This window comes from Rhipicephalus sanguineus, chromosome 10 (genome assembly GCF_013339695.2).
Source record: "Rhipicephalus sanguineus isolate Rsan-2018 chromosome 10, BIME_Rsan_1.4, whole genome shotgun sequence".
Taxonomy (NCBI): domain Eukaryota; kingdom Metazoa; phylum Arthropoda; class Arachnida; order Ixodida; family Ixodidae; genus Rhipicephalus; species Rhipicephalus sanguineus.
This window is the reverse complement of record NC_051185.1, coordinates 56,879,882-56,888,596: the sequence shown is the minus strand read 5'-3', so window position 1 is coordinate 56,888,596 and position 8,715 is coordinate 56,879,882.

Genomic DNA, 8,715 nt, shown 5'->3' with positions numbered 1-8,715 from the left:
TCTGTCGCCATGGAAGGGCGCGCTACGTGCCTGCGAGATTGCTCGTGATATGCGAAGTATTCTTGTCTTTGAAACGACTGGAGTGAAAGTTACTCTCAGTGAAGTTGACAGTGGAATCAGGTTTTATTAATATCTACCTTTACGGGCTGAATCCGAATTATACAAGCGCATCTGCGGGATATCTTCGACGTCAAGTGCGTTATCCAAAGTTTATACGATCGTGTAGATTCTCTGTCAAAGGAACAGCAGTGTTAAAACCGCCAGCAACAATCCAACTTTCATGGTTCACGAGGGGCAGCTCTCCGCGGCCTGTTAATTCAGAACCTGCTTGCAACTCGATCTGTGCACGCACTGAATAAGTCAGCACGAGATCCGTGGCAATAGAACTCAAAGCCGCACACAAGTTATGTAAAATCTGAGGCCAGCACAGGTCGGCAAGCTCACTCATGAGTCGACTCACTCAGACTCAGATCGGGCCGTGAGTCTGGGTGAGTAATATTTTGGTGAGTTTGAGTCCAAGTGACACCTGCTGAAGAAAATTTTAGTGAGTCTTAGTCCGAGTGAGTCCAGTTGAGGAAAATATTGGTGAGTCTGAGTACGAGTGAGCCCTAAGCGAAAAATATATTTCTTAAGTGAGTCCGAGTGAACTCGACCTTTTGTTGCCGACTTATGGTCCTATCTACTCATCTTCAGCATTACAATCAGCCTTATATCGGCTTACGATTATACTCGTCTATTCACAGCATATCTCAGTAAATTGTCACTCATGCGCCGCTTCAATAATAATTGATCAGAGGCATGAGTTAGGGGAAGGGGTGCCATGGCCTCCCCCCCCGCAAGCTCTTTCATGGGAAGTTCTTGATAAAAATATCTCGTGTGAGTCGCGTATTTCATAAAAATGTCCTTACTGGTTGGATATATGATAATGATGACACATATACGGTATATGATAACTCGTATTTGAAGGTACAAGATCAAAAGGCGTATCATATATAGAGCACTGATTATGGGAGATATTGGTCTTAAAGAGGATTGACACCATGACAGAAAAAGCTAATTTTACGCCAACGGACTCATGAGTCGACTCACTCAGACTCAGGTGAAGCCGCGAGTCTCAGTGAGTCGGGTAGAGTAATATGTTGGTGAGTTTGAGTCTGAGTGAGTCCGGCTGAGAAACAGTTTAGTGAGTCTGAGTCCGAGTGAGTCCGGTTGAGGAAAATTTTGGTGAGTCTGAGTGAGCCCTCGGAGCAAAATATATTTGTTGAAACTATCTGAGTGAGCTCCAATTTTTTTGACGACCTATGGAGGCCAGGTATTACATTCAAAACTAACCGAAACAAGCCAGGTACAATAGGATTGGATACCGAAAAGGCAGTGCGGCCGAATTTAAGTAACGCTCGAACGTGCGCGGGCGCGCTGAGTTCAACAAACCGACAGTTGGCCTCTACCGGAAGTGAGTCATCTTTCTGACCACTCGCAACGAAGTTTTTAACACGGAAGTGTTTTATGCCGGGGTCCACCACGGCTCCACTGACGTATTTCCGTCACGGATATGACGTAAAATACACACTAACAGATGGTAAAGAAAAAACTGAGAAAAATTTCCGCTGCCGGGTGTCGAACCTACGACCCATCGCTCCGCAGCGCGCGGCACTAGCCACTCGGTCACAGAGCGCACGTTCTGAAGCTTGCTAACGGCAAGCAATTTATATACACCATTTATCGTTCGCGGTACTCGGAGCTCGGTGGCTTCAGCGTGTTCTTGTTGTCACTAGCGAGATGGCGCGAAGAGCGCGCAGGGCGCGCTTTAAAGGTCTACGCTCCGCGCGTCGCGATGCGAGCGCGCTTCTACAGGGGGTGTCTCTCGTGCGCGCGCGCTTATGTCGTGATGGAGGCGGTTTGTACGTCTTGTCTTTGTTGGCGATTCAGAGCACGAAGGTCACTTCGCTCGCTGCAGCGGCCGCGTTTCCGAAAAAGCGCGCTGCACACACGCAAAGAAGTAACAATCGTGACAGTTCTTAGTTCGCACTCGTCCTGCGTATGTTCTTTTCGTGCGCCCTTTCTGCTTTAGAGATCGCTTCAAGTTTCGAGCTGCTTGCCGTTCTTCGCGTGACATGACAATTTATTGCTATAGCATTCATTCGTTCGCCCTTGTTGGGAAACAATGTGCAATAAACGCTCAACTACCCCTGTGAAGACGCGTTTCACTTTCGTGTTATACCGATTCATATGAAAGGGGGATCATCCATGTTTTTTCTATATTTCAGCCTGTTTGTTTAACGACAACAACTATTATACACAGTGTCAACGGGAACAAGCGCGTCTGATCCAAACACCCTTGTTGATTTATGTCTGTTATTGGCCAATAAGGATGCTGTGTCTTTTACTACGCGGAGAAACAGAAACGCGACCTCGGGTTACAAGCGCCCGCCCACCGACGAGAGCTAGAACAGCTAGGCCTCTGTTTGAAAAAGTGCGCCTGAGAAAAGAGCAATTTCGCGCTCCGCTTGTAGCCTTTGCGCGGCGCGCACAACTGCAATATTTGACTGAGCAGTTCATAGCCGTGTCAGCTTTCCGCAGGGTGTGTTTTGTCAACAGACCCGAAGGGTTCTCCACGACCCCTTTAAAACTTCCGTGAGGCTGTGCGCGGCACGAATGACTAGATCTGTGCGCAGCAAAATCTTCGCACCTCCATTATGATAACGCATGCGCCCATTCTGCACATCTAATTCAGTTTTTTTTTTCACTAAACACAACATCCCCGCCAGGCTCCCTATTCCTCGACATGGCTTCATGCGGCTTTTGGCTCTTTCCCCAAGCTGAATATTCTGTTGAAAGGAAACCGATTCTAGTTAAGAGGACACATCATGAGAAATGCGACGGGCCTACTGATCACCATTCCGAAAAAATATGTACCTGAAATGTTTCTTACAATGGCGGGAGCGATGAGAGAGGTGTTTGCATTAATTTGCCGAGGAGAGTATACATCGAAGGGGATAAGGGTTTTATACCTTGTAATTAAGGACTGTATTTCCGCTGACCAAAGGTTCGATACTTTTTGCTGGTGTCAATTAAAAAAATAAGCGAGGAACACTGTGCGTTAATTATAACGACGTCAATGCACCAGGCGGGTGATATCAACGCGCATTATTGTGGACAGTAGAGGTTAGGACACGGCATTTGCAAAAAAAAATCTGAATTCTCGCTTAGAATAAAAATATGATTTATAAATGCGCGTCTAAATCCGCACAGTAGGTTTTCGGACATACAAAATTATTCGTTCGATTAGGGCGGTCATATGTTAACAGAGCAGTAATCTACATTTAGCGTGGAGACCCTGCCACAGTCAACGTTACTAGAACAAACTCAGTTTCAAAGCTCCGTATCTCCGCCAGCGGAGGAGGGTGGTCCGAACGGCGGTCGCGAGAACTAGCGGCGCTGCAGTTCCGTCTTGCGCCACTATCGGCGCGTCGTCTGCTGCCACGCTGCGGTCCGCCGCGCAGTAGCTCGCGGCAACTGCGCGGCAACTTTCTTATTGTACTAGTTAGGTGGATACTTAGGTGGATATGCATAAGGTCGTCTGTATGCATTGGCCCGCGTGCGTTGTTCATTGATTGGCTAAGAATCGATGTTCGGTCTATATTGCCACGCCCACTTCTTGTTTTATTTCGATATATTCGGGTTTGACCAGCAAGGACGGTTATCAACGCTCGACGCTGTCCGCGAAGCAGTGTTCGAGAAGCTTCGCGATTGTAATACATCGTCTTGGTAAGATTGCGCGCTGCACGCGAATGTTCCAGCTTTGTCGAGAGATAACGCCGCCACCAGCGATATCGCTGGAAAGTTCGATAGCGCCTGTATAAAAGCCGACGCGCTTGACCGCTTGTCAGTTGATCGACGGTCGACGCTCTGTTCGCCGCTATCAGTGTATTGCTGTAGCTTGACTTTCAGTTTCCCGGCCACAAGTTCGGCCAAATAAAGTTTCATCTCGGACCTGCTGACTGCTGCCTTCGTCGACGTCACGACCCTGTGACAATATTTGAGCTGTCTACATTGCGCTTAACTTCCAAGCATAGGAGTTTCTAAGCGAATGAGGCTTGTCAGAGTAATTTTTATAACTACCACCACAATTTTAGCCCCTGCCGTCTTATCTAGACCAAGAACAACCCAACACGTTCGTAAAAGCCTTTATAGTGCACAAAGAAGCGTACTTACTCGAGATACAAAAACGTTATAGAAAAACAGTACTCATGTTTCTACACTTTACTGAAAAAAACTTTCTCGAAAAACATCACCAAAGCTTTGCAATGTTTACAAGACACATTTTCGCGACGGTTAAGGGATACTGACCCAAAAGCGGAAAATTTTACGAGAACTGGGTAAATGAAATCCCAGTGTGCGATTAAATCGAATAGATGTCGTCTCTGAGCAATTTTTTCAGCGTATAGTTGTATTTTCGGTGTCTCATCTTTCTACGTCGCATCCTTCTACGGTGCCTTAAACAATTCGAACAGATCGGCTGTGATGTGAGCACCGAGCAGTTGTTCGCGCGTACTCTGTCGCTAGAAGAGTCGTCAGTATTCAACTTCAGTTTTTCAACTTCACCGAGCAGATGTTCCATGCCCGCAGCACCTTACGCTGTACGACAGCCGTTTGCGTTTCGTGCTGTAGCCGTTCACTGCGCAGTTAAACTGCTCGTACAATTATCTTTCGCACAAGTAAGTCTCCGTTCCCGAAGCAAAGTGTGGGATTGGGCTAGTTGGTATTCCATTATTAAACTGATCAGCGCAAAAAATTTGACACGTACACATAGAAAAGACGAGGACCAGCGCTGGTCCTCGTCTTTTCTATGTGTACCGTGTCAAATTTTTGCGCTGAGCAGCCCGTTTCCGAGCCGGCGAGTCTAAAATATTCCGCACATCTTTTTCGATACCTCGTCGTAAAATCTCTCGAAAATCCACTGCTTTGAAGGCATAGCGACAGCTGACAACTGATCGAATGTCAGTGTGATGCAACTGTCAGTCTCGGTAGCGTGTATAGGTAATGGCCTGCCTTTCGTTTTGCTGTTCTATTTCTGGCGGCTCCTCCAAACTGGGCACTGGGCTTTCGCGCGACGCCGTGCGTTTTGGGGGGGATTCGCGCCTAAACCCGAACATTTTGGCTTTGAAATGTGGTGTGGAAGTGCTGGGAACAAGCGCGGCACGGCACCGGGCGCGAGTTCCCACTTTCCACGTGGATCAAAACTTCTTGTCCCGCAACGACACGACGATAGTGCTTTACAATGTCGTCACTCTCAAAATGAACGTCACAGACCTTGCATTTCGCAGTAAGCTTTCTATCTTTGCGATGCAAAGCTTGAATGGCGTAGGGTCTTTTGCAGGTCCGAAGAAGTGTCGTGAAGCGGAGTCGTCGCTGCGGTAGCCGCTCTTGCAGCCAGGCGCAAAGCAAGTCGGCATACCGCACTGTGAATCTGTTCGCCCTCATTACGCTTTGTACATCATGCACGTGTCTTCGTACAAGACGCTAAGCCTGGTCAAGAACAGTTGCAAAAATGACGAGCTAACAAAACGCAGACGACGCTGTAACCCACGTGCGCCCGTACATCGGCGGCGCCGATCATAACAAGCGCCAGCCGCGGGAGCTAGACTAGAGTGCCTCGATGCGCGCGCCCCCGCTTAGAGTGGTGTCAGCTTTTGAAAGGGCAGATGCCGCCTCCTCGGCCTTGGCGGCAGCGTGGCCGCCATTTTGAATCCCCCGCCCGGTCACTTGGCGTGGCGCGCGTGCTGTTTTTGGGTCGGTGCTCGTGTCCCTCCAGTTTTATGCGCTCGCTACCGTCACCATGGCCGGGTGTTGCGTGCCGCAGTGCACCAATCATTCCAGAAACGCTGGGAGCTGTATCGTTTTAGAAGATACGAGGTTTCTTTGGACAGTAAAAATCAAACGTGACAAGCGGCATCCGAAGAACACATTATGCACTTGCAAGAATAATTCTGCCGGTGTTAACCTTGCGTAATAAATGGACACACTGATATCAGCTACATCCTCAAAATGCTTTGGTTCACGTATGCATGATTCCTGCATTTTACTTTGCCAACATTCTTCACTGCACTTGGTTGGTCTTGTATCTGCCTTTGATTTTTGCTTTCCCTATTTTTGTGATTTGAAATGTATCATGGAATATATTATGCGTGTTTGTCTGCAGATCAGATCCTTCTTTTTTCTTAATAATAATTATTTGTGAGAATTTACGTCCCAAGAACCCCGATATGATTATGAGAGGCACCGTATATGGTGGAAGGCTCCCGAAATTTTGACCATCTGTTGTTCTTTAACGTACACCTAAATCTAAGTAATCTAAGGGCCGCTGTCATTTCACCCCGAAATTCGTCTAGCTTTCCATATTTCCAGGCAACTTTTTTTTTTCTTTTTGCCATGGAAAGGCTTTCATTCGAACAATTAGGTCTTGCCCCCCCCCCCCGAAAAAAAATCCTGGCTACGTGCCTGTGCCCATGTATGTATGTGTGCAGTTAAATGTTTTTTATCCTTCCCTGTTTCAGTGTTTCAAGGTTACATTTTCGTCCTGTCTTAAATAATTACGCAGTTTCTGTTTTTAATCATTTACGATCACTGTGAATCGACTAGTGGCAGTTGTGTTTTATTATGTAATCTGCGTTTTATTTGTGTAATTTCTTCTGTCAGCGCAGCGTTAATGCGCACAAATAAATGGCCTGTACACTGGATAATAACGCGCACAAACACACACACACACACACTGAATATCTTATTTCTTTGAGCAAGCATAATTTATTGATTAATAATGTAAGCCCTGAAGGCTCATACAGGAATGCGCATACAAACAGTTCTCGCGAAGCGTCTATACAAAGAAGACGCATGAAAATAACAAGAAGGGGGAAGCATTGTGTACAGTAGACACGCTATGTCAGTAAAAAAATACAAGAAACAAAGTGAAGTTGTACAATGAGTACGTCATGGAAAACCAGTTAATGAAATAAAAACTCACAGGCTCCCTTATGCGTTCGCTTAAGACGGCTCGAAAGCGAAAGCCATCTTCTTCTCCGTTTTTTGCGCACAAAGCGCGGTTTAACATTGCCTCCAAGATCGGAAGCACCTCACCTGGTTTTGCACTGCCTTCGTGATCTGCCCACTTTTGACCAAGCTACGATGTCATGCGATAACGGCATCATATGACGTCACGCCAAATTTGTGAAGCCATGATGACGTCATATGGTGGCGTCATCACGTGACGATGATTTTTTTGCATCCCTCGTCCCCAACCTCGTGGTACGCTGACGCCGTAGACGCGGGACGCCGACGGTCAAATTTCGCGTTTTAAAAAAGACGTCCGCCACGGTGGTATAGTGGTGACGGAGCTCGGCTGCTGACCCGAAAGTCATGGGTTCGATCCCGGCCGCGGCGGTCGCATTTAGGTGGAGGCGAAATGCTAGAGGCCCATGTACCGTGCGATGTCAGTGCAGGTACCAGATGGTCAAAATTCATGGAGCCCTCCACCACGGCGTGCCTCATAATCATATCATGGTTCTGGCAAGTAAAAAAACCCTAGATAATATTAAAAGAGACAAATAAACGACGCCGTGCATCTGCCGCACAAAGTGTAAAACAGTATTGGAAACACTCAATGATATGTGCATGCAATTGGGCATGCGAGAAAACCTACAGAAAAAGAAACTGCAGATACGAAAAGAAGGAAAAAGGCACTGATGCTGCGCGCATGCAAAGTTTTACGGCATACTACTTAACAACGTATTCATCGTTTTGATGAAGACTCAAGGTGCAACTCAAGGTGCAACAGTAGCGGCTACAGATTGTGAGCAAGAAATGTCAGCAATAATAATGATAAAGAAGCTTTCAGTTCATTTTAGCAGGATATTCGCACCATACTGCCCCTCGGCCCTTTATTCTGTGTACAATATGTATGGTGTCAATTATAATAAACGAGTAAATTGTTTGCAAACTTAGCGAAATGAGCCACCTTAATCGCGCTTAGGTAGCTTCGCAACACTAAATTGCGTGTGTTCAGCTACATATACTGCTGCTGCTGACATGTATACAAATACTTTAAACGAATGTTTGTGTATTTGGAATGCAGAGCTTACGAGAAAATTAGGTAAGGCTTTAGACTTTATCGTTTCCGGCGCAAGGAAGAGGATTGGTTTTCAACATAACAGTCTGCGTCCACCTCTAGCGCATAACACATGCACAGGCCGTCAGCTTACATGAATTACATGCTTCCTTAATAAACATTTAGGCAACAACAGCAATAAAAGCTGCCCAAGCTTCAAAAAAGAAAAGGAAAAGAGAAAGCTCACTAGCGTGCACTTATTTCCGGACGTATCCGCGCACCGCAAGCGCTTTGTGTAGCGCGTTCCGCATGCTGCCGAGCTGCGGCGGGATTCGCAATGGCGGCCGTCGTAGCAGACGACGCGCCTGTCCTCACCCTCAGCGGAGCGCGCGGGCATCAAGGCACCCTAAGCTAGACGTGACTGCAGCGCCACTAGTTCTCACGACCGCCACGCGGACCGCCTCTCCGGCGGAGCTTTTAAACTGAGTTTGTTCTAGTAACGTTGGCCACAGTTACTTTTTGTCTTGGCAGAGCCCTGAAAGTAGCGTTCAGATATTCCCCACCGGAAACGGAAAGTGAGGCCTCGTATCCGACACAATATCCGACTAGCGTCT